Here is a 24,739-nt window from a genome sequence, read left to right as displayed (position 1 = left end):
CACAATCCACAGCATCATCAATACTTCCATCCTCCTCCTCCTCATCTTCTGGAAACTCTTCAGGACTGATTCCAAAAACCTCACCCTTCTCCATTTCCAACAGGTTAATCTGTCCCATATCCTGCTCTGCAAATGTGACCTTACAGACTTCATGAACATTGGGGTGAATTGCATCCTTCATCTGCATACTAGGGTCCATCACCCTATCATTCATTCCCATTGACAATTGATATATACCACCATTAGCTTTGGCTGGTCTCTCACTTTGCAAACTGATATGACCCCACTCACCACAATTCCAGTATTGCCCATCACTCGGATACCCTCTCCCTCTTCCAATATCTGTTGAATTTCCTTCAGAACCAGATAATGCATCAGTCTTCCTTCCCATAACACCTATGCCTCTTCCTCTTCCTGCAGACTCTATCCAATTCAAGCTTAAAGATTTCATGAGCTCCACTGCTTCATGAACCTCTTTCTTCAATGAATCCTCCTGTTTAGGAACAACAACAGCTTCTCTTCCAAGATGCATACTCTCAATCTCTGGCATCTTCACAAACCTCTTCGGCTCTTCCTACATTCCCAACTGCCTCAGATGCTTCACCTTCCACTCTTTCTCTCACGAGCAACTCTGACAGCCTCCTCAAAGCTATCCAGGTTCTTCAGCTCCACCTTCAGACGGAGGGTTGGCTCCAGACCAGCCACAAACCGGTCTCTCTTTATCATCTGCGGGGGTACTTCAGGAATCAAAGCCTCACACCATAGACTCCACAGTCTACCAAACTCAATCAAATATTGATCCACATCCTGACTATCCTTCTGCTGAATGTTACACAACTCCTTCCACACTTCATTCGGACTCTTCACATGGACAAACTGTGCCAAAAATGCAGCTCTGACTACACGGTACTCAGGATCCTGTTGATGAACATTCCTGTGTGTAGTCACAAACATCTGTAGCCATACTTTTGCATCACCCTGCAAACAATAAGTCAAAATCTGAGAAAGGATCTCCGGGGTTGCCCTGTCTTTCATCAAGGTTGTAAACTCCATCTTCTCCAGAAACCTGATTGCACTCTCCTGTGGCAATCCCCAATACTCCGAAAAATCTGAGCCATTTCCCAAATCTTGCTTCACACAAACCTCTATTCTCTTTCACAAACTGAAGGAAATTTTCTTCCTCTGTGTGGAGGCACCAAAAAGTGATGACACGGAAGCGGTAAAGCTGTTTACGCCTTTATAGAGTGTCACACTTCCACACATGTATACAAACACACCTAGAACACCAGACCCAAGAGCATGAACAAGACTTATATTTCTGAACAGATCTTCATCTCTACAAGGTTGGATATCCAAGATATCCTCAGAACCGTCCTCTTCTAGCACAATCAGCCCACTCCAGCTCCTGGTCGTTCCTAATCCCTTCACTCTTCTGTTTCTCTGCAGCCGCGACCCCTTCGTTCTCCGCACTGTACCTCAGCTGAAGACCACTCTCTCTGAAGACCACTCTCTCAAAGCAAAAACCCAGTCACCCTTCTATCATTGTCACCAACCCAACAACCAGCCCAAGCCACAGCACCAAGGCGGCTCCTTCCAGCCAGAACCATCAGTCACCACAGTAGCCTCCAACTTTCTCTTTCTCTATCTCGCCACCCAGCAGCTACCTTTGCTGGCGCCAAGGCACTTTGCCCTCCACTCTCTTTGCTACCAGCTTCTCCCGGCTACAAGCAAAACCAAGCCATACGTTTTTGTCATCGCCAGCCACCAGCTGGCTACCTCTGCAGCTACTGCTGCGTACCAGACGACACACGCCCCCACTACTGCTGCCACCCCTTCAGGCTTCCTCACACAGTCGGCCTCCTTCTTTTCTTTTACCCCCAGGCGGCTCTCCAACTAGTCGATGCTCTCTCCTCTTCGTTGCCTTCTGAGGTCTTCGACACCAGCATCCCCTAGCCAATCAGCAAAACAGCACCAAGCAGCTCCCCCCTCAGCTCGTCGCTAGTCACTCACTAGCCTATCAACATCTCTCTATCGGTGCCAACAGCCTCTGCCAGTTCACAAGCAACCCTTCCCCAAAACTAAGGCAACACCTGTATCCATAGCCAGTCCACCACACACGTTCTCAATCTTTCCCTCCATAGGCGGCAACCCAGTCCCTGCAGGCGGTGGGATCCCCCCATGACCACTGCTCCACGGGCCTCTCCCTTCTCGACTCCTCCCTGCACAGCCGCCCACGTCTCTCTCCTTAGAGCGATGACCTCCCCTGAAGGTAATCGTCTCTTGCGCTTTTAGCAACTACGTCTTCTGGAAGAACCCGCCAACTTGGACGAATTCAGCTTCTTTCTTTTCGTTAAAAATTCTTGTGCCACCTTTCCCTGCCATGTCATCACCTTCCATATTGCTTCCCCTTCGAGAACCATTTCATGCACACCTTTGAATACAACTTACGAGTGCCCACTCCATTTTGACGTGTACACATACAAAGCGACCAAAAGGCTGATACCACCTCCAGCAGACCACGCTCTGGACAAATCTGTGCTTCCAAGATCTGATCATTTTTCCTATACATACAGTTCCATCAAAGCCCTAAGTCTGATTGCCGCATCCACGACGCCCACCCTGAGTCAATGGGTGCTCCCATGACTTTACCACAACAGGAACATCACTCATGTACACATGTACAAGTTGAGTTTGAGGTTCTCACAAAACTTCACACAACGTCAAAAGATGTCGATGGAGACGAGGACACATCTCCTTGCCCTATCATAGGATCTCATATCCATGCTAGAGGAGGCGGTGAACTAGAGGATGAGTCAGAACCTATTTGCCATTATAGCAAAATAAAAATTGCAGCAACGATTTGTTAAAGTCAATTATTATGACTTTGCAGTAAAAGTATTCATATCATGTTCAATTGTTTTGCATCATATGAATGAGTATTATGTGTAGACTCATTATGAACCTAGTGAGTATTATGTGTACTTGTAATCTATATGTAGACTCATTATGAACCTAGTGAGTATTATGTGTAGACTCATTATGAACCTAGTGAGTATTATGTGTACTTGTAATCTATATGTAGACTCATTGTTTGTTGCAACCTATGTCTACCTAATATGAAACTCGGTGATAGCTTGATGGCGTGTTTCACAGCTCACAATCGTTGATACATGAATTTATTTTTTATTCTAACTTCTTGTGCAGTGGTGGAGAATACCCGCCCCACTAGTATGCATCGTGAGTCGTGTAGGGCTTTCGGCAGGAGATGCAACTCAACACACATTGGGATCAACAAAGAAGGTATGTTAAATTTACTCTCTAGCTATGTACTAATTTATGTCTTAAATCTTAGGTCTATATACACACGCTTTTTGATTCCAGACATATGTCTATAGGATGCAGTACAAGCTAGGTTACATCACGTATTGGCAGGATTAGCAAGAAAGGCTTCACTGTCACTTTTGTGTATGTTCACATTTTGTCTTAGACGTGCATGTAGGTGTGTATCTTATGTTCTTTATATCAACCGATTTCTCATATGGTTGTGTATGTTCACATTTTGTCTTAGACGTGCATGTAGGTGTGTATGTTCACATTTTGTCTTAGACGTGCATGTAGGTGTGTATCTTATGTTCTTTATATCAACCGATTCCAAACATATGTCTATAGGACGAAGTACGAGCTAGGCATACATCACATCTTGGCAGGATCGGCAAGAAAGGCTTCATTGTCACTTTTGTATGTTCACATTTTGTCTTAGACGTGCATGTAGGTTTGTATCTTATGTTCTTTATATCCTGCGATTTCTCATATGGTTTTTGAATAATAAGTGAAGGACTATGATCCGCGAGCCCACTCCTCAAGAGATAGATGGCCACCTATCAAGGTTATAGGATTCTGAAGTCCAAGCTACCTCCACCAGCTACTTTTATAAGTAATCTAGATTATATGTCATTCGACTTCTAATTAAAGTATTTAAACATCGACTAACTACATTTTCTAAACTATAGGAGTTGTACGACTATGAGGACATTTTTTCCTTGCATGTGAAGAAGGAAACGGAAGAGGAGAAGATCTTTGTAATAAAGAAGCAAGTGCGATTTTTGGCGACAAGCAATAGCATAGCTTCGCACTCACACCCTCACATAGTCACGTGTTAGAAACCCTCGTAAGTTGTTTGTATTCAAAAATTGAAAGCATTGTAAAATTCAATCCTTGATGGTGGCCGTGAGGGCATTGTTTCTCGTGGAAGGCATTATCAGCAAGCGTGCAAAAACTTCATCAACATCAAACAAAAAGTGGCTAGATAAGATTTCTTCTCTCTCTTTTTCTCATCATAAAGAGCTACATAATTCGTCTTGGAAATCAAGCACCGTGCACGTGAAATTCAATAAATAAAGTACATTTCATGCTACATTTTGCTTCGCTTGGTTGTGTCGTGGAGTCATCTCACTCTTTTGTCATTTAGCACAAAGCTTGTTTAACATTTGTGTGCGTATACATCATCACCACTCCATCATTACAGCGTCGCATTTGTCAGAAAGATCCATAGCACACATTCCTATCTACTAGTGCCTTCTCCTTTGAGGTGTTGGGAGAGTGTAGCTCCATTCTTTGTTGGATATCTGGGGGGGTTGTCGGGTTTCTTCCTCTTTGCCTTGCTCGTCCAGATATTTCCCAGACAGTGGCACGCCCAGTGGGACATTTACTTGGTCTTGGTTCCGCGACACGAACCTACTTGGAAAGGAGACTTATGCAAAGTGCCAAAGACTGGCAAGATAGCTTGAGAGAGAGTGACCAAGCTAAGAGATACCATAAAAGGGAGAAAGTTAAGCAACACCTACTTCAATCTAGCCCCACTAGCACTTTTCCATTACAAAGTTCACCTCCTTTGCCATTATCGAGGGGGGGTTCACCTGGAATCATAATTTCTATACCAACTCCAATTATGGCTCAACCACCACTTCCTCCTCCATTCGCCATTTAATCACCTTTGGTTTTGCCACCAAATTTGGCATGCACCCCTCATCCCATTCCCCACATTTTATGGGACGCTGTTGGAGGATTCCATCGCTCATCTAAACAATTTCAAAATTGCTTGTTTGACCTCACACATCGTCGAGGAAGGGCATAAGGTGAGGCCTCAAATTGGTTTGCCAAGCAACAACCAAACTCCATCCCAAACTTTGCCGATTTTTAGCAAAAATGCTGAATTTCGCAAACCTCCAAACTTCTTCGTATTTTTTAAGCAATTACGCTCATTCAAGCAAAATCACCCGCATGAGACCCTGGAACAAGCGGCCACGAGGTACTCCTGTTTTTTACATCGACCCACTCACCCATCATGGACTCGTTTCTACGAGGCATATACCCTAGCATCCAAATTTTGGTTAGAGCTCAAGCCCCCAATGACTTAAATACGGCCATCACTTTTGCCATTAATGTGGAGAGATCTTATCGATGTGTTTACGAGCCACAACAGGCCACGGCTCCATCTCCCTCGTATTATCCATGGCTAGCACCACATACTCCCGTTTTGCCCTCCCCGCAACAACAACCTTGGCCAACCTCATCGTATGTGCCTCAACTTCAACCAACTCAACCATTCCAATTCCCACCCGTTGTAACACCTCACCTTCAAGTGACCTCACCACCTCTTTTGCCTTCTTCTAGCGTCATGGATCCCCAAGCCTCTTCACAAAATCATGTTCCTGCCCCTCATGCTCCATCACCGTATGTGACTTACCCTAATTCTACTTCTACCACTCCATTACCATCACATCACAAGGGGGGATGGGTATGAAAGCACCGCGTCTAGTATTGGGGATTTGAAAAACATGATGACAAATTACATGAACCAACTCAATGAAAATGTGAAGGCTGTTATTCTTGATGTGATTTTTCTAAAGCGCCAACAAAACTTCTTGTCTGCACGTCGCCCTGAGCCTAATCCCACCAACATGGTGTGTCGAGCTTGTCATGTATCCGGCCATCTTTCCAAAGATTGCCCCAGTGTTGTTTGCACTTATGAGAAATGTTTGGGTAGGGGGCACACAGAGGATATGTGTTACATTAAGATGCACCATTTTATGAATAGGAACACCACTTTGCCACCCCCTGGCCCCATTAATCATCGTATTGGTGCCGAGAAACCCCCGGGCCCCAGTTGGGCACTATTCTAGGAACTATCATCCTAGATTAATTAAAAGAATTTTATTATGCATGGAGATGTGGATGTTTGCATGTAGATGTAGATGTATGGATGTGAGTGTGAATGTGGAGGTGGATGTATGCATGCAGATGTGGATGTATGCATGTAGAAGTAGATGTATAGATGAGGATGTAAATGGAGATGGGGATGGATGCATGTAGATGTAGATGTATAGATGTAGATGTGAATGGAGATGTGGATGTATGCATGTAGATGTAGATGTGGATGTGGAGGTGGATGGATGCATGTAGATGTAGATGTATAGATGTAGATGTGAATGGAGATGTGGATGTATGCATGTAGATGTAGATGTATAGATGTAGATGTGGATGTGGAGGTGGATGTATGCATGTAGATGTAGATGTGGATGTAGATGTGGAGGTGGATGTATGCATGTAGATGTAGATGTATAGATGTGGATGTGAATGTGGAGGTGGATGTATGCATGTAGATGTAGATGTATGGAGGTGAATGTGAATGTGGATGTGGATGTATGCATAGAGATGTAGATGTATGCATGTAGATGTGAATGTACGCATATAGATGTGGATGTATGGATGTGAATGTGCATGTAGATGCGGATGTATGGATGTGGATGCATGAATGTGCATGTAGATGTGGATGTGAAAATAGATGTATGGATGTAGATGTGGATGTATGGATGTGAATATATGATATGTGATGTGAAGGAATCTAAAGTGATGAGATAGAAAATGATGTGATGGGATGAGTATACATATAAATGGAATATGGAATAAGTAATGTAGATTGATGAGGGATAATGTGGAAAAATGAAAGTTAAAATAGAAATTGTATTGTAAACTGTTTGTAAATGCTGTTTGTAAATGACTGTTTTATGTCAAGAATGCTGGGGGAGCATTTTGACCGTCTTGTGATTAAGGTCGTGGAGACCTAACTGAAAAAGTTACAACTGCTGACGGAGAGTCAATGAAGGACGTCTCGTGTAGCAAGGTCGACCGAGGTCTTGACCAGCCTCGGTGCGATTAAAATGGTGAGCTTCCGGTACAGTGGATGAGGGGCCAAGGAAGCGGCCTATGAGTGAAGCGCTAGGTCACCTGCGAAGGATCCTAGAGGGTGCTGACCATACGGTGCTCGGGCTCTGGGTCACCTAGGATACCCACGCGTGCGTCGAGGAAGATATTGGAACAAGAGTAGGAGTTGTTTTCTGAAATCGGGCATGGATCTAGTTGATTGACCTTGCTGGTCTTCAATGGATGAGTCCATGGCTCTTTATATGGATCTGTTGGTTGATCTTGCTGATCTTCAACGAGAGTCCATCTTGATAAGAGATTATATTGCCGAGTATTATGGGCTAGGGATTAGGAAACGGCCCCTGTGTGTGGACAGGTGGTGAGCATCCTAGTTGCCAATGATGCCATAGATACTCTGATGAAGGAATGATGGAAAAATTTAAGAATCAACCGGATAAATTGGAAGATTGTGATCAGTGATACTATGGTTTTATTAAAGGATTATTTTAAACTGGTTGAATCTGTGAAAAGGCAATTTCATATTGGGTGTGTGAGTGGTATGACGAGTTTTATTTTTGCATGAACATCCGGCTACTAGGGGGCCTTGGAACTCTTTTCCTTGGTACCCGGGACAAAACCTCACCAAATTCTTAATTGGATCCCATCAGTACAGTGGTTGGCTAACCCATGGGATTGGATGGGGTTAGGCTAGACTGATGGATCCGTAAATCGAGACTCAAACTTTTATTTTTACGATAGATAAAATAAATCCCGGATAGTAACTGTTCTATGGATAGGAATCAACGGCTGTGCCTCTTGAATGGGGAAAAAAGCGTTGATCCCAATGATCCAAGTGCAAGTTTCTCCCTTGATCTGACCAAGTAACTTATAGATGTAATTAGATCAGCTCGATCAGAAATGATCTTGACTACGTTAGAGTAAAAAGTTATCCTGGTGGAATCGCCCGTGCTTTCCGGTACAGGAAGTTTTTCCGGGTTCGGTTTTGGAACAACCGACGGATTAGTCTCTTATCCGGATATCCGTGGGTGAGGCCCCGAATGTGGGACCCCTGTCTCGCGCGAGAAGTGCTACTTTCGCTGCTAGTATCCCGAATCTGTTGCTCGGTGGGAACAGGGATCTTACAGTTAGTATCAGAGCATTTGGTTAATAAAGATCAACTGAGAAGACAAATATATAAAAAATTTATCAAGAAACACAAAAAGGTTATAATTGTGTGAGATAATTCATACAATTTGATATTCAAACTGAAATTCGTAATTTGGTAATTGGGTCTTCAGATGGAAGTGCCGCAATTATATAGAATCCCTGACTTACTTGAGGCCTAGACATGATAGTATTTACCTTATAATTCCAAGGGCCGTGACTACTCGTATATACCGAGAGTATACTGCAGCTCTTTATTACTGACAGTATATACGAGTAAATCTAAGACTTGAAATTATAAGAACTAATGCTATCCAGATGATGATTTTGAATGAAATTGATATGATTTTTAATTCTGTTTGAGAATTGATGAATTGATTTGCATTCTGATTGAAAATGCTGATTGAAAAATGTTGATTTTTAAAAATTAGTTGATATATAATGAAACCACAATGAGGGGGAATGGGACGAGTCCTTGTGATGATATTCATAACTAGAATGATGATAACGAATTCAGCAAATCACTATGAGATTAGTGGGTTGTGCTGTCAGATTGCTACTGTTAATACTTAACCGGTAGATCAAGTTAAGGGATGTCAAATTGAGAACTTGCTTGACTGAAATTTCCGTGGAGGAATGTTCCGAAGGAAACTTTTCGGTCTAATGGACCATTATCATGTTAAAGATATGAATGATATGATCTGAATGAATTGTTATTTAATGATGAGTTCTATATAAGAGATATTTATCCCAGTGTTCTGTTGGGTTGACCAGAATATAAGGAACCCCAGAATAAAATTGGATCTTAAGAAAAAGAGCTGTCCTATACCTTGCAAGATGAGGACATCTCGCACTTTTTAAGTGGGGTAGAATGTAAGATTCCTCCCCAACCTTTGAGGTATACTGGAGTAAGAATCTTCCTTTCTGATCTTATAATTATTCCCTCTCTAAAATAAAAGAAAGTTTCTGTTTAAAAAAGGAAGACCCTTTCCCTAGAATACTTCTCAGGAGTCCCACACCTGTTTTAAAGATTTAGAACAATGAGTTCAGAAGTGAGAATCGGTGTTTTGGATACCAAGGTTTTGGTTTTCATTCGAGTACGGCCCAAAAGAAGTTCTTTATCTCTTGGGGAGTATAAGAAGTTATCCCCCAGATATTGTGACCCTTATATCTGAATTCAATGAAAGTAGGTGACTTAGCCTACAAGCTTCTTTTATCTCCTCATCTCAAAATTCTTAATACCTTCTATAGAAAAATGTGTCAAACACAAATCATGGAAAGACGGTAAAACTTCAGTGGGTGGCAAGTTACCGTTGGCTTCTAGGTTACGCTAGCTCCTTCCTTTATATAAGTCGTAACTTTTACTTGTCGCTCACAGTAATCTTACTCCCATCAATCTCCTTTCTTTCTTAATCTCCTTCATGGCTTGGCAACAGGAATTAGTTTTATCCCTGATGATTTCTCACCTTCAAGACGCAAGAGAGTCTGTGAAGAAAGACTTTATAGAACAGTATGAGCGCTCACTTTTTCCTCACCTAGGAACTTCTGTAGCTCAGACCAAATGGCGGACCTATCAAAACATAACTAGGGTAACACCCTGGGGTCAGCAGCACTTTTGTAACAATGTCCGCTTGGCCATGGTTATTGAAGCTTTGGGTTTGGGTCCCCGATACTACTGCGTCATGAGATCAAGGCATCTTGAGTTTTCTGAGCGGGTCTTCTTACTGGCGTGTTTTCTTCCTCATGAGAAGATATGCCTTTATCCCGTTTTTGGCTTGCCTCTCAGAGGTCCTTTTGTTAGATCACCTCATACCACTGAGATAGGTGCGGCAATAACCAGCAGAATCATTCCCATAGATGAGTTACCCTATACTTGTGCAGCTTGTGCGTGCTGCTTTTGTGACCATATGATGGACGGGCTTATGGAAGTGTAAAGAGTTCTTCTATCTTTACTTCCGAGAATGAATAAAGTTTAAATCTTGTTCTTATCTTGCTTTCTTTAAGACTTTTCTTGGTGGTTAATCTTGATTAAAATTTTTCTCTAAGTCTCATATTTGTGCATCTTGCGAAATTATCCCAGTTTGTGAGATGAGGACATCTCTCGTTTTTTAAGTGGGGTAGAATGTAAGATTCCTCCCCCAACCCCTTTTTGATGTTTGGTATCTTCCCCTGTAATCAATCCCTCTTCAGAAATATAAAGACCTTGTTTCTAACTGTTTTAGTCTAGAGAGAGAAAATTATTCTAGAGAGAGAATATTCAGATTATGAATATTTTTGGATAGAAAAATAACTCATCTTAATAAAATAAGTTCCCCTGAATCAAAAATTCAAAAAGAATTTTCCAATGTGCAATTGGAATTAATTGGAAATAGGTATAAAGAACCTTAGTCTAACGGTCTAGATTTTCAGAAATTTTTTTGGATTATGGTCCAATTAAGGTTCCTATGGGCCAATAGCATCAATCCATGTGTAGGGAGGAGATAAATCCAAATTGTAAAAGAAGATACCCAAAAATGAGTAAATGCTCACATAAGATGAAGAGTTGAAAATGTACAAGGTTTATTAGTAAAAAACTATGAACAATAAAATTTTGACACATATGTAAGGAAGGAGAGTTCTTTAAAGAAGGTGCATATTTCACATAAGATGAAGAGTTGAAAATGTACAAGGTTTATTAGTAAAAAACTATGAGCAATAAAATTTTGACACATATGTAAGGAAGGGGAGTTCTTTAAAGAAGGTGCATATTTCACATAAGATGAAGAGTTGAAAATGTACAAGGTTTATTAGTAAAAAACTATGAACAATAAAATTTTGACACATATGTAAGGAAGGAGAGTTCTTTAAAGAAGGTGCATATTTCACATAAGATGAAGAGTTGAAAATGTACAAGGTTTATTAGTAAAAAAACTATGAGCAATAAAATTTTGACACATATGTAAGGAAGGGGAGTTCTTTAAAGAAGGTGCATATTTCACATAAGACGAAGAGTTGAAAATGTACAAGGTTTATTAGTAAAAAAAACTATGAGCAATAGAATTTTGACACATATGTAAGGAAGGGAAGTTCTTTAAAGGAGGTGCATATTTCACATGCTTGAATGAGTTTTAAACTCAAAAATAATGTGATATTTTTATCTCTCATATCTCTTGAACCAAACCAAATCAAAACGGAACCAAATCGAATCAAAAAGTAACCAAACTAGGTCCAAATCTAGTCCAAATTCAACCAAACTGACTTGGAAAATTCTAGAATCAGTTTGTTTGGTTAGGAGCTCAATTTTTCCTATAAATAGAAGCCTTCCCTTGTTGAAAAGGATATAGTGTCTTATGCATTGTTACTCTACTCTTCCTAAGCCAAGAACTGTGAATTCTTTAATAATTCACTAGTTTTTGATACTTCTCTTTCTTCAATCCCCATTGGTGGCTCCATCAACATACTAAACCAATTGATTGGTTGGGGGCCTCTACCGTGATCAAAGAATCAAGCAAATTATAAGGTAAGTATAGTGAATTTTGATCTTTTCTATAATTTCTCAATGATTCTCTCTTCTCAACCCCTCTCAAGCTTGAGAAGCTTAATTGGTATGGTTTTTGAAATGCTATTGAAGTTAATTAATTAATGATAGTAAAGAATTACATAAATTTTCATTTATGTTTAATTCTAATGGTTTTTTCTCTCTCTCACTTAAGAAATGGTCATACTCATGACCCATTCTCAATCCAAACGAAGCTTTTCATAAAGCTTTTCCTTAATCCAGGATTAAGCTATGCTTGAGGCCAAATTAATGGCTTTTTTCTATGCTTTTAGTTTATGTATATCGATGATTCAATCCATTATAGATTGATGATCCAATTAGAGACCATTCTAATTATTTCCTTAATGATAAGCCTTATCCCTTAGAAAAAATTGAGATTTATCAGTCATAGTAGTGGAGCTATGGCAAAATTTTTATAGAAATTACGCATAAAATAATTTCATTCAAAGCATAAAAAGAGGCCTTCCTACCATATTCTAGGAACTATCATCCTAGATTAATTAAAAGAATTTTATTATGCATGGAGATGTGGATGTTTGCATGTAGATGTAGATGTATGGATGTGAGTGTGAATGTGGAGGTGGATGTATGCATGTAGATGTGGATGTATGCATATAGAAGTAGATGTATAGATGAGGATGTAAATGGAGATGGGGATGGATGCATGTAGATGTAGATGTATAGATGTAGATGTGAATGGAGATGTGGATGTATGCATGTAGATGTAGATGTATAGATGTAGATGTGGATGTGGAGGTGGATGGATGCATGTAGATGTAGATGTATAGATGTAGATGTGAATGAAGATGTGGATGTATGCATGTAGATGTAGATGTATAGATGTAGATGTGGATGTGGAGGTGGATGTATGCATGTAGATGTAGATGTGGATGTAGATGTGGAGGTGGATGTATACATGTAGATGTAGATGTATAGATGTGGATGTGAATGTGGAGGTGGATGTATGCATGTAGATGTAGATGTATGGAGGTGAATGTGAATGTGGATGTGGATGTATGCATAGAGATGTAGATGTATGCATGTAGATGTGAATGTACGCATATAGATGTGGATGTATGGATGTGAATGTGCATGTAGATGCGGATGTATGGATGTGGATGCATGATCGTGCATGTAGATGTGGATGTGAAAATAGATGTATGGATGTAGATGTGGATGTATGGATGTGAATATATGATATGTGATGTGAAGGAATCTGAAGTGATGAGATGGAAAATGATGTGATGGGATGAGTATACATATAAATGGAATATGGAATAAGTAATGTAGATTGATGAGGGATAATGTGGAAAAATGACAGTTAAAATAGAAATTGTATTGTAAACTGTTTGTAAATGCTGTTTGTAAATGACTGTTTTATGTCAAGAATGCTGGGGGAGCATTTTGACCGTCTTGTGATTAAGGTCGTGGAGACCTAACTGAAAAAGTTGCAACTGCTGAGACGGAGAGTCAATGAAGGACGTCTCGCGTAGCAAGGTCGGCCGAGGTCTTGACCAGTCTCGGTGCGATTAAAATGGTGAGCTTTCGGTATGGTGGATGAGGGGCCAAGGAAGCGGCCTATGAGTGAAGCGCTAGGTCACCTGCGAAGGATCCTAGAGGGTGTTGACCATACGATGCTCGGGCTCTGGGTCACCTAGGATACCCACGCGTGCGTCGAGGAAGATATTGGAACAAGAGTAGGAGTTGTTTTCTGAAATCGGGCATGGATCTGGTTGATTGACCTTGCTGGTCTTCAATGGATGAGTCCATGGCTCTTTATATGGATCTGTTGGTTGATCTTGCTGATCTTCAACGAGAGTCCATCTTGATAAGAGATTATATTGCCGAGTATTATGGGCTAGGGATTAGGAAACGGCCCCTGTGTGTGGACAGGTAGTGAGCGTCCTAGTTGCCAATGATGCCATAGATACTCTGATGAAGGAATGATGGGAAAATTTAAGAATCAACTGGATAAATTGGAAGATTGTGATCAGTGATACTATGGTTTTATTAAAGGATTGTTTTAAATTGGTTGAATCTGTGAAAAGGCAATTTCATATTGGGTGTGTGAGTGGTGTGACTAGTTTTATTTTTGCATGAACATCCGGCTAGGGGACCTTGGAACTCTTATCTTTGGTACCCTGGACGAAACCTCACCAAATTCTTAATTGGATCCCATCACTACAGTGGTTGGGCGGTTGGCTAACCCATGGGATTGGATGGGGTTAGGCTGGACTGATGGATCCGTAAATCGAGACTCAAACTTTTATTTTTACGATAGATAAAATAAATCCCGGATAGTAACTGTTCTATGGATAGGAATCAACGGCTGTGCCTCTTGAATGGGGAAAAAAGCGTTGATCCCAATGATCCAAGTGCAAGTTTCTTCCTTGATCTGACCAAGTAACTTATAGATGTAATTGGATCAGCTCGATCAGAAATGATCTTGACTACGTTAGAGTAAAAAGTTATCCTGGTGGAATCGCTCGCGCTTTCTGGTAGAGAAAGTTTTTCCGGGTTCGGTTTTAGAACAACCAACGGATTAGTCTCTTATCCAGATATCCGTGGGTGAGGCCCCGAATGTGGGACCCCTGTCCCGTGCGAGAAGTGCTATTTCCGCTGCTAGTATCCCGAATCTGTTGCTCGGTGGGAACAGGGATCTTACAGATAAAGTAAATTCCGGATAGTAATTGTTCTATGGATAGGAATCAACGGCTGTACCTCTTGAATGGGAAAAAAAACGTTGATCCCAATGATCCAAGTGCAAGTTTCTTCCTTGATCTGACCGAGTATCTTTATAGATGCAGTCGGATCAGCTTGATCAGTAATGGTCTTGACTACGTTAGAGTAAAAAGTTATCCTGGTGGAATCGCCCGTGCTTTCTGGGTAAAGGAAGTTTTTTTCGAGTTCGGTTTTGGAACAACCGACAGATTAGTCTCTTGTCCGGATATCCATGGGCGAGGCCCCGAGTGTGGGACCCTGTCCCACGCAAGATGTGCTACTTCCGCTGATAGTACCCCGAATCCGTTGTGCGGTGGGAACAGGGATCTCACAGTTGGTATCAGAGCCAGGTTGGCTAATAAAGATTAACTGAGAAGCCAGATATGTCAAAAATTTATCAAGAAGCACAAAAAGATTGTAATTGTGTGATATAATTCATACAATTTGATATTCAAACTGAAATTCGTAATTAGGTAATTGGGTCTTCAGATGGAAGTACCACAATTATATAGAATCCTTGACTTGCTTGAGGCCTAGACATGATGGTATTTACCTTATAGTTCCAAGTATTATGACGACCCGTATATACCGAGGGTATAACTGCAGCTCTTTACCGACAGTATATACGAGTAAATCTAAGACTTGAAATTATAAGCGTTAATATTATCTAGATGATGATTTTGAATGTGGTTGATATGATTTTAATTTTGTTTGAGAACTGATGAGAATTGATTTGGATTCTGATTGAAAAATGATGATTTCTAAAATTTAGTTGAAATATAATAACCCGAGCAAAACCACAATGAGGATGAATGGGACGAGTCCCTGTGATGATAAATGATGATAATGATTTCAGCAAATCACTATGAGATTAGTGGATTGTGCTGTCAAATTGCTACTGTTAATACTTGACACGGATGATCAAATTAAGGGATGTCAAATTGAGAACTTAACTGAAATTCCCGTGGAGGAATGTTCAGAAGGAATTTTTTCGGTCTAATGGACCATTATCGTGTTAAAGATATGAATGATATGATCTGAATGAATTGTTATCTAATGATGAGTTCTATATAAGGGATATTTATCCCCGTATTCTGTTGGGTTGACCTGAATATAAGAAACCCCAGAATAAATTGGATCTTAAGAAAATGAGTTGTCCTCTACTTGCGAGATGAGGACATCTCGCACTTTTTAAGTGGGGTAGAATGTAAGATTCCTCCTCCCAGCCTTCAAGGTATGCAGGAGTAAGAATCTCCCTTTCTAATCTTATAATTATTCCCTCTCTAAAATAAAAGAAAGATTCTGTTTAAAAAAGGAAGACCCTTTCCCTAGAATACTTCTCAGGAGTCCCACCTGTTTTAAGGATTCAGAACAATGAGTTCAGAAGTGAAAATGGGTGTTTTGGATATCAAGGTTTTGGTCTTCATTCGAGTACGGCCCAAAAGAAGTTCTTTATCTCTTAGGAAGTATAAGAAATTATCCCCCAGATATTGTGGGCCTTATCTGAATTCAAAGAAAGTAGGTCACTTAGCCTACGAGCTTCTTTTATCTCCTCATCTCAAAGTTCATAATGTATCTTATGTAAGCCTTCTATAGAAATATGTGCCAAAACCAAATCATGGTGGTAAGACAGTAAAACTTCAGTGGCAAGATACCCCGTTGGCTTCTAGGTTACGCTAGTTCCTTCTTTATATAAGTCGTAACTCTTACTTGTCGCTCGCAGTAATCTTACTTCCATCGATCTCCTTTCTTTCTTAGTCTCCTTTATGGCTTGGTAGTAGGAATTGGTTTTATCCATGATGATTTCTCACCTTCAAGACGCAAGTGAGTCTGTGAAGAAGGATTTTATAGAACTGTATGAGCGCTCACTTTTCCCTCACTTGGGAACTTCTGTAGCTCAGACCAAATGGCGGACCTGTCGAGATATAACTAGGGTAACACCGTGGGGGCGACAACACTTTCGTAACAATATCTGCTTGGCTATGGTTATTGAAGCCTTGGGTTTGGGTCCCCGATACTACTGCGTGATGAGATCAAGGCATGGTGGATTTTCTGAGCGGGTCTTCTTACTAGCGTGCTTTCTTCCTCACCAGAAGATATGCCTTTATCCCGTTTTCGGCTTGCCTCTTAGAGGTCCTTTTCTTAGATCACCTCATACCACTGAGGTAGGTGCTACAATAAACGGCCAAATTATTTCCATAGATGAGTTACCTTATACGTGTGCAGCTTGTGAGTGCTGCTTTTGTGACCATATGATGGACGGGCTTATGGAAGTGTAAAAAGTTCTTCTATCTTGCTATATATGTTCCAAGAGTGAATAAAGTTGAAATCTTGTTCTTGTCTTGAGTCTTGCTCTCTTTGAGACTTTTCTTGGTGATTAATTTTAATTAAATTTTCTCTCGGCCTCATATTCGTGCATCTTGCAAAAATACCCCCACTTTGCGAGATGAGGACATCTCGCGTTTTTCAAGTGGAAGAGAATGTAAGATTCCTCCCTAGCCTCTCAAGATATCCAGTATCTTCCCCTGTAATCAATCCCCTCTTCAGAAATATGAAAGATCTTATTTTTAACTTAGAGAGAGAATATATTCTAGAGAGAGAATATTCAGATTTTGAATATTTTTAGATAGAAAAATTCCTCATATTATTAAAATGAATTTCCCTGAAACAGAAATTCAAAAAGAACTTTCCAATGTGCAATTGGAATTAATTGGAAATGGGTATAAACGACCTTAGCCTAAGAGTCTAGATTTTCAGAAATTTTTGGATTATGGTCCAATTAAGATTCCTGTGGGCCAATAGCATCAATCCATGTGTAGGGAGGAGATAAATCCAATTTGTAAAAGAAGATACCCAAAAATGAGTAAATGCTCACATAAGATAAAGAGTTGAAAATGTACAAGGTTTATTAGTAAAAAACTATGAGTAATATAAAAAATATGAGATATTTTGGGTATCCAAAAATGAGTAAATGCTCACATAAGATGAAGAGTTGAAAATGTACAAGTTTATTAGTAAAAAACTATGAGCAATATTAAAAATATGAGATATTTTGGGTATCCAAAAATGAGTAAATGCTCACATAAGATGAAGAGTTGAAAATGTACAAGGTTTATTAATAGAAAACTATGAGCAATATTAAAAATATGAGATATTTTGGGTATAATCATTCCATTTTGACACATATGTAAGGAAGACGAGTCCATTAAAGGAGGTGCATATTTCACATGCTTGAATGAGTTTTAAACTCAAAGATAATGTGATATTTTTATCTCTCCTCTCTCTTGAACCAAACCAAATCAAAAAGGAACCAAATCGAATTAAAAAAGTAACCAAACTAGGTCTAAATCTAGTCCAAATTCAACCAAACTGAATTTGGAAAATTCTAGAAATCAGTTAGCCTTGGTTAGAGCCTCCCTCTCCTATAAATAGAACATGAGTCCTTTGAAAAAAAGGAGGAGAATTTTACTATTCTAGAACTATGCTGAAATAATGCTAATATTTACTATTCTCTGAAATTCTTTCCAATTTGTAAGAAATTGGAGCTTCCCTCTTTCTACAATCTCCATTGGTGGCTCCATCAACATACTAAACCAATTGATTGGTTGGGGGCCTCTACCGTGAACAAAGAATCAAGCAATTTGTAAGGTAAATGGTGAATTTTGATCTTTTCTATAATTTCTCAATGTTTCTCTCTTCTCAACCCCTCTCAAGCTTGAGAAGCTTAATTGGAATGGTTTTTGAATGCTATTGAAGTTGGTAGTGAAGAGTTACATAATTTGATGAATGCTATTGAAGTTAATTGATTAATGATAGTTAAGAATTACATAAATTTTTATTTATGCTTAATTCGAATGGTTTTTATGTAATTTCTCTCTCTCACTCAAGAAATGGTCATACTCATGATCCATTCTCAATCCAAATGAAGCTTTTCATAAAGCTTTTTCTTAATCCAAGATTAATCTATGCTTGAGGCCAAATTAATGGCTTTTTTCTATGCTTTTAGTTTATGTATTTCATGAATAGTGATGATTCAATCCATTATGGATTAATGATCCAATTAGAGATCATTCTATTTATCTCCTTAATGATAAGCTTTATCCCTTAGAAAATTTAAGATTTATCAGTCATAGTAGCGGATTAATGATCCAATTAGGGATCGTTCTATTTATCTCCTTAATGATAAGCTTTATCTCTTAGAAAATTTGAGATTTATCAGTCATAACAGCAGAGCTATGGCAAATATTTTATAAAAATTACGCATAAAATAATTTCATTCAAAGCATGAAAAGAGGACTTCTTACCATATTCTAGGAATTATCATCCTAGATTAATTGAAAGATATTCATTGTAATCATAGAGAAATTGATTTTTATATTATGCATAATTGATCTTCATGCATAGAGGTATGCATAAAAGATTATTATTTTAACATAAAAGTGTTACTTTTATCATATTTGGATTTCATGCATAGAGGTATACATAAAAGATTATTACTTTAATGTAAAAGTGTTACTTTTATCATAATTAGATTTCATGCATAGAGGTATGCATAAAAGATTATTATTTTAATGTAAAAGTGTTACTTTTATCATAATTGGATTTCATGCATAGAGGTATGCATAAAAGATTATTATTTTAATGTAAAAGCATTACTTTTATCATAAATGGATTTCATGCATAGAGGTATGCATAAAAGATTATTATTTTATTATAAAAGTGTTACTTTTATCATATTTGAATTTCATGCATAGAGGTATGCATAAAAGTTGATTATTTTATTATAAAAGTGTTACTTTTGTCACAATTGAATTTCATGCATAGAAGTATGCATAAGAGTTGATTATTTTATTATAAAAGTGTTACTTTTATCATATTTGGATTTCATGCATAGAAGTATGCATAAAAGATATTCTTTTTATACTAAAAGTGTGATTTTCATCATAAATGGATTTTATGCATAACTTAGATGCACAAGAGAAATTCTTTTATTCTAAAAGTGTAATTCCTACTAAATTGAATTTATGCATAGGAAGATGCATAAAAGATTGATTCAAAAGTGTCATTCTCATCTAAATTGAATTTATGCATAGGAAGATGCATAAAAGATTGAATTTTAATTCAAAAGTGTCATTTTTATTTAAAATAAATTTATGCATAGGAAGATGCATAAAAGATTGATTTTTACTTTGAAAGTATTAATCTCCTTAAATGGAATTTATGCATAAATAAATGTGTAAAAAAATCTTATATCAAATATAAGAATTCTCTTGTATTCTATAAATAGATATGAGATGTGATAGGATGTGATAAGAGGTGTATAAGATGTGATAAGAGGTGATAAGATGCTTATGAAATAAGTTAGCAGGTGATAAGATGAATTAAGATGTGATAAGATGTGTATGAGATGAGGTAAGAAGTGTATGTGATAGGATAAGATGTATATGGGTCGTGATAGGGCAAGAATGGATGTGATGTAAAAGATTGGATGTGAAGGCATATGGGGATATATGAATGGAAATGTGAAAATGGATGTATGTATGTGGATGTGTGAATGTGGAGATGGGAGTGTGGATGTATGAATGTGAAAATGGATGTATGCATGAAGATGTATATGCGTAGATATGAATGTGGATGTAGATGTGGATGTATGTATGTGTGTGGATGTATAGATGTGAATGGGAATGCGGATGTGGATGTATGTATGTATGTGGATGTAGATGTGAATGGGAATGTGGATGTGGATGTATGTATGTATGTGGATGTGGATATATGAATGAGGACGTGATAATGGATGTATGCATGTAGATGTGGATATATAGATGTGAATGTGAATGTGGATGTGGATGTTGATGTGGATGCATGGATGTAGATACGGATGTGGATGTATGTATGCATGTGGATGTAGATGTGGATTTATAGATGTGAATGGGAATGTGGATGTGGATGTATGAATGTGAATGTGGATGTGGATGTGGATGTATGGATGTGGATATGGATGTGTATGTATGAATGTGGATATGGGATGTGGATGTATAAATGAGAATGTGAAAATGGATGTATGCATGTAGATGTGGATGTATGGATGTGAATGTGAATGTGTATATGAATTAATGTGTCGTCGATATGAGGAAATGGATGAGAATGAGTACACATTGAATGGAATGTGGAATAAGTAATGTGGACTAAGGAGGGATAATGTGGAAAGACGAGAGTTCGACTTAGAAACTGTATTTTGTGACTGTTTGTAAATGACTGTTTTATGTCAAGAATGCTGGGGAAGCATTTTGATCGTCTTGTGGATTAAGGTCATGAAGACCTAACTGTTAAAGTTGCAACTACTGATGGAGGACGTCTCACGTAGCAAGGTCGACCAAGGTCTTGACCAGCCTCGGTTCGATTTAAATGGTGGGCTTCCGGTACGGTGGATTAGAGACCAAGGAAGCGGCCTATGAGTGAAGCGCTAGGTCACCTGCGAAGGATCCTAGAGGGTGCTGACCATACGGTGCTCGGGCTCTGGGTCGCCGAAGATACCCACACGTGCGTCGTGGAAGATATTGGAACAAGGACTAAGAGTTGTTTTGTGAAATCGGGCATGGATCTGGTTGATTGACCTTGCTGGTCTTCAATGGATGAGTTCATGGCTCTTTATATGGATCTGTTGGTTGATCTTGCTAATCTTCAACGAGAGTCCATCTTGATTTTTATAAGTGATTATATTGCCGAGTATTATGGGCTAGGAACTATTGAAAGGACCCCTGAGTGGACAGGTGGTGAGCGTTCTGGTTGCCAATGATGCCATAGATACTCTGATGAAGGAATGATGGGAAATTAAGAATCAACCGGATAATTTGGAAGATGGTGATCATTGATACTATGGTTTTATTAAAGGATTGTTTTAAAACTGGTTGAATCTGTGAAAAAGCAATTTCATATTGGGTGTGTAAGTGGTGTGACTAGTTTTATTTTGCATGAACTTCCGGCTAGGGGGCCTTGGAACTCTTTTCCTTGGTACCCGGGACAAAACCTAACCAAATTCTTAATTGGATCCCATCACTACAGTGGTTGGGCGGTTGGCTAACCCATGGGACTGGATGGGGTTAGGCTGGACTCATGGATCCGTAAATCGAGACTCAATTTCTGTTATTATGATAGATAAAGTAAATCCCGGATAGTAATTGTTCTATGGATAGGAATCAACGGCTGTGCCTCTTGAATGGGGAAAAAAGTGTTGATCCCAATGATCCAAGTGCAAGTTTCTTCCTTGATCTGACCGAGTATCTTTATAGATGCAGTCAGATCAGCTTGATCAGTAATGGTCTTGACTACGTTAGAGTAAAAAGTTATCCTGGTGGAATCGCCCGTGCTTTCCGGGTAAAGGAAGTTTTTTTCGAGTTCGGTTTTGGAACAACCGACGGATTAGTCTCTTGTCCGGATATCCGTGGGCGAGGCCTCGAGTGTGGGACCCTGCCCTGCGCAAGATGTGCTACTTCCGCTGCTAGTACCCCGAATCCGTTGTGCGGTGGGAACAGGGATCTCACACGAAGGGAATTCTATTCTTTTGGGAGATCATTTGAGCAACAACATTGCTGAATATCAAGCACTTTTGATTGGTTTGAGAGCACTACTTCTTTTGGGAGCATCTCATGTTCATATCTATGGAGATTCACAACTCGTGGTCCACTAGTTTCATGGCCAAGCCCGCACCCTCCACCCTTTGATGCACTACTATAGTCTTTTAACTCGTGACCTCTTCACCCATTTCACCTCTTCTTCCTTGACCTTTGTAAGATTTCTCCCCCAACCCCTTTTCCCCTGTAATCAATTTCCTTTTCTGAAATATAAGAGATCTTGTTTCTGCCTGTTTTATTCTAGAGAGAGAAAATATTCTAGAGAGAGAATATTCAAATTTTGAATATTTTTGGAAAGAAAAATATCTCTTATAATTAAGATGAATTCCCTCTGAAACAGAAATTCAAAAAGAATTTTCCAATGTGCAATTGGAATTAATTGGAAATAGATATAAAGAACCTTAGTCTAAGAGTGTAGATTTTCAGAAATCTTTGGACTATGGTCCAATTAAGGTTCCTAGGGACCAATAGGATCAATCCATGTGTAGGGAGGAGATAATTCCAATTTTGTAAAAGAAGATACCTAAAAATGAGTAAATGCTCACATAAGGTGAAGAGTTGAAAATGTACAAGGTTTATTAGTAAAAAACTATGAGCAATATTAGAAATATGAGATATTTTGGGTATAATGATTTCATTTGACACATATGTAAGGAAGGGGATTTCTTTAAAAGAGGTGCATATTTCACATGCTTGAATGAGTTTTAAACTCATAAAAATTGAGATATTTCATCTCTCCTCTCTCCTCATTCAAGTCTAGTTCGAAAAAGTTAGCTTAATTGACCTAAAAATGGTCAAAAAGTGACCAAACTGACTTGGAAAATTCTAGAAAAAGTTTGTTTGGTTAGGAGCTCAATTTTTTCTATAAATAGAAGCCTCCCCTTGTTGAAAATATATAGTGTCTTATGCATTGTTACTCTACTCCACCTAAGCCAAGAACTGTGAATTCTTTAATAATTCACTAGTTTTTGACACTTTCCTCTTTCTTTAATCCCCATTGGTGGCTCCATCAACATACTAAACCAATTGATTGGTTGGGGGCCTCTACCGTGAACAAAGAATCAATCAAATTGTAAGGTAAGTATGGTGAATTTTGATCTTTTCTATAATTTCTCAATGTTTCTCTCTTCTCAACCCCTCTCAAGCTTGAGAAGCTTAATTGGTATGGTTTTTGAATGCTATTGAAGTTAATTGATTAATGATAGTAAAGAATTTCATAAATTTTCATTTATGTTTAATTCTAATGGTTTTTTCTCTCTCTCACTTAAGAAATGGTCATACTCATGACCCATTCTCAATCCAAATGAAGCTTTTCATAAAGCTTTTCCTTAATCTAAGATTAATCTATGCTTAAGAATAAATTAATGGTTTTTTTAATCTATGCTTTTAGTTTATGTATTTCATGATTATTTTTTATTCAATCCATTAAGGGTTAATGATCTAATTAGGGATCATTCTAATCATTCCCTTAAAGATAAGCCTTATCTTTTTAAATAATTGAGATTTATCAGTTATAGTAGCGGAGCTATGGCAAAATTTTATAAAAATTTACACATAAAATAATTTCATTCAAAGCATGAAAAGAGGATTTCCTACTATATTATAGGAATTATCATCCTAGATTAATTGAAAGAAATTAATTAGAATCATGAGGAAATTAAATTTTTATATTATGCATAAAGGATAAATTTTTATATCAAAAGTATTATTTTTATCACTTTTATTTTATGCATAGAAGTATGCATAATGGATAAAATTTTATATCAAAAGTGTTACTTTTAGCATAATTAAATTTCATGCATAGAGGTATGTATAAAAGATAAATATTTTATTATAAAAGTGTTACTTTTAACATAATTGAATTTCATGCATAGAGGTATGCATAAAAGATAAATATTTTATTATAAAAGTGTTACTTTTAACATAATTGAATTTCATGCATAGAGGTATGCATAAAAGATAAATATTTTATTATAAAAGTGTTACTTTTAACATAATTGAATTTCATGCATAGAGGTATGCATAAAAGATAAATATTTTATTATAAAAGTGTTACTTTTAACATAATTGAATTTTATACATAGAGGTATGCATAAAAGATGAATATTTTATTATTTTATTATAAAATTGTAAAAAAAAATGATTATTTTATTATAAAAAGTTATTTTTATCATATTGAATTTCGTGTATAGAAATGGAAAAAAAATAAATTAGTATTTTATTATAAAAATATTACAGAAAAAAATGATGATTTTATTATAAAAGTGTTACTTTTATCACAATTGAAATTCTTACATAGAGGTATGCATAAAGGATGAGTTAGGATGTGATAAGATGAGTTAAGATGTGATAAGAGGTGTATGAGATGTGATAAGATGAGATAAGATTCATATGAGATGAGTTAGGATGTGATAAGAGGAGTTAGGATGTGATAAGAGGTGTATGAGATGTGATAAGATGAGATAAGATGCACATGAGATGA

Source organism: Cibotium barometz, chromosome 30 (assembly GCF_041138505.1).
Source record: "Cibotium barometz isolate CiBa-2024 chromosome 30, ASM4113850v1, whole genome shotgun sequence".
NCBI lineage: Eukaryota > Viridiplantae > Streptophyta > Polypodiopsida > Cyatheales > Cibotiaceae > Cibotium > Cibotium barometz.
The sequence above is the reverse complement of the archived record's forward strand: the minus strand, read 5'-3'. Positions refer to the sequence as shown.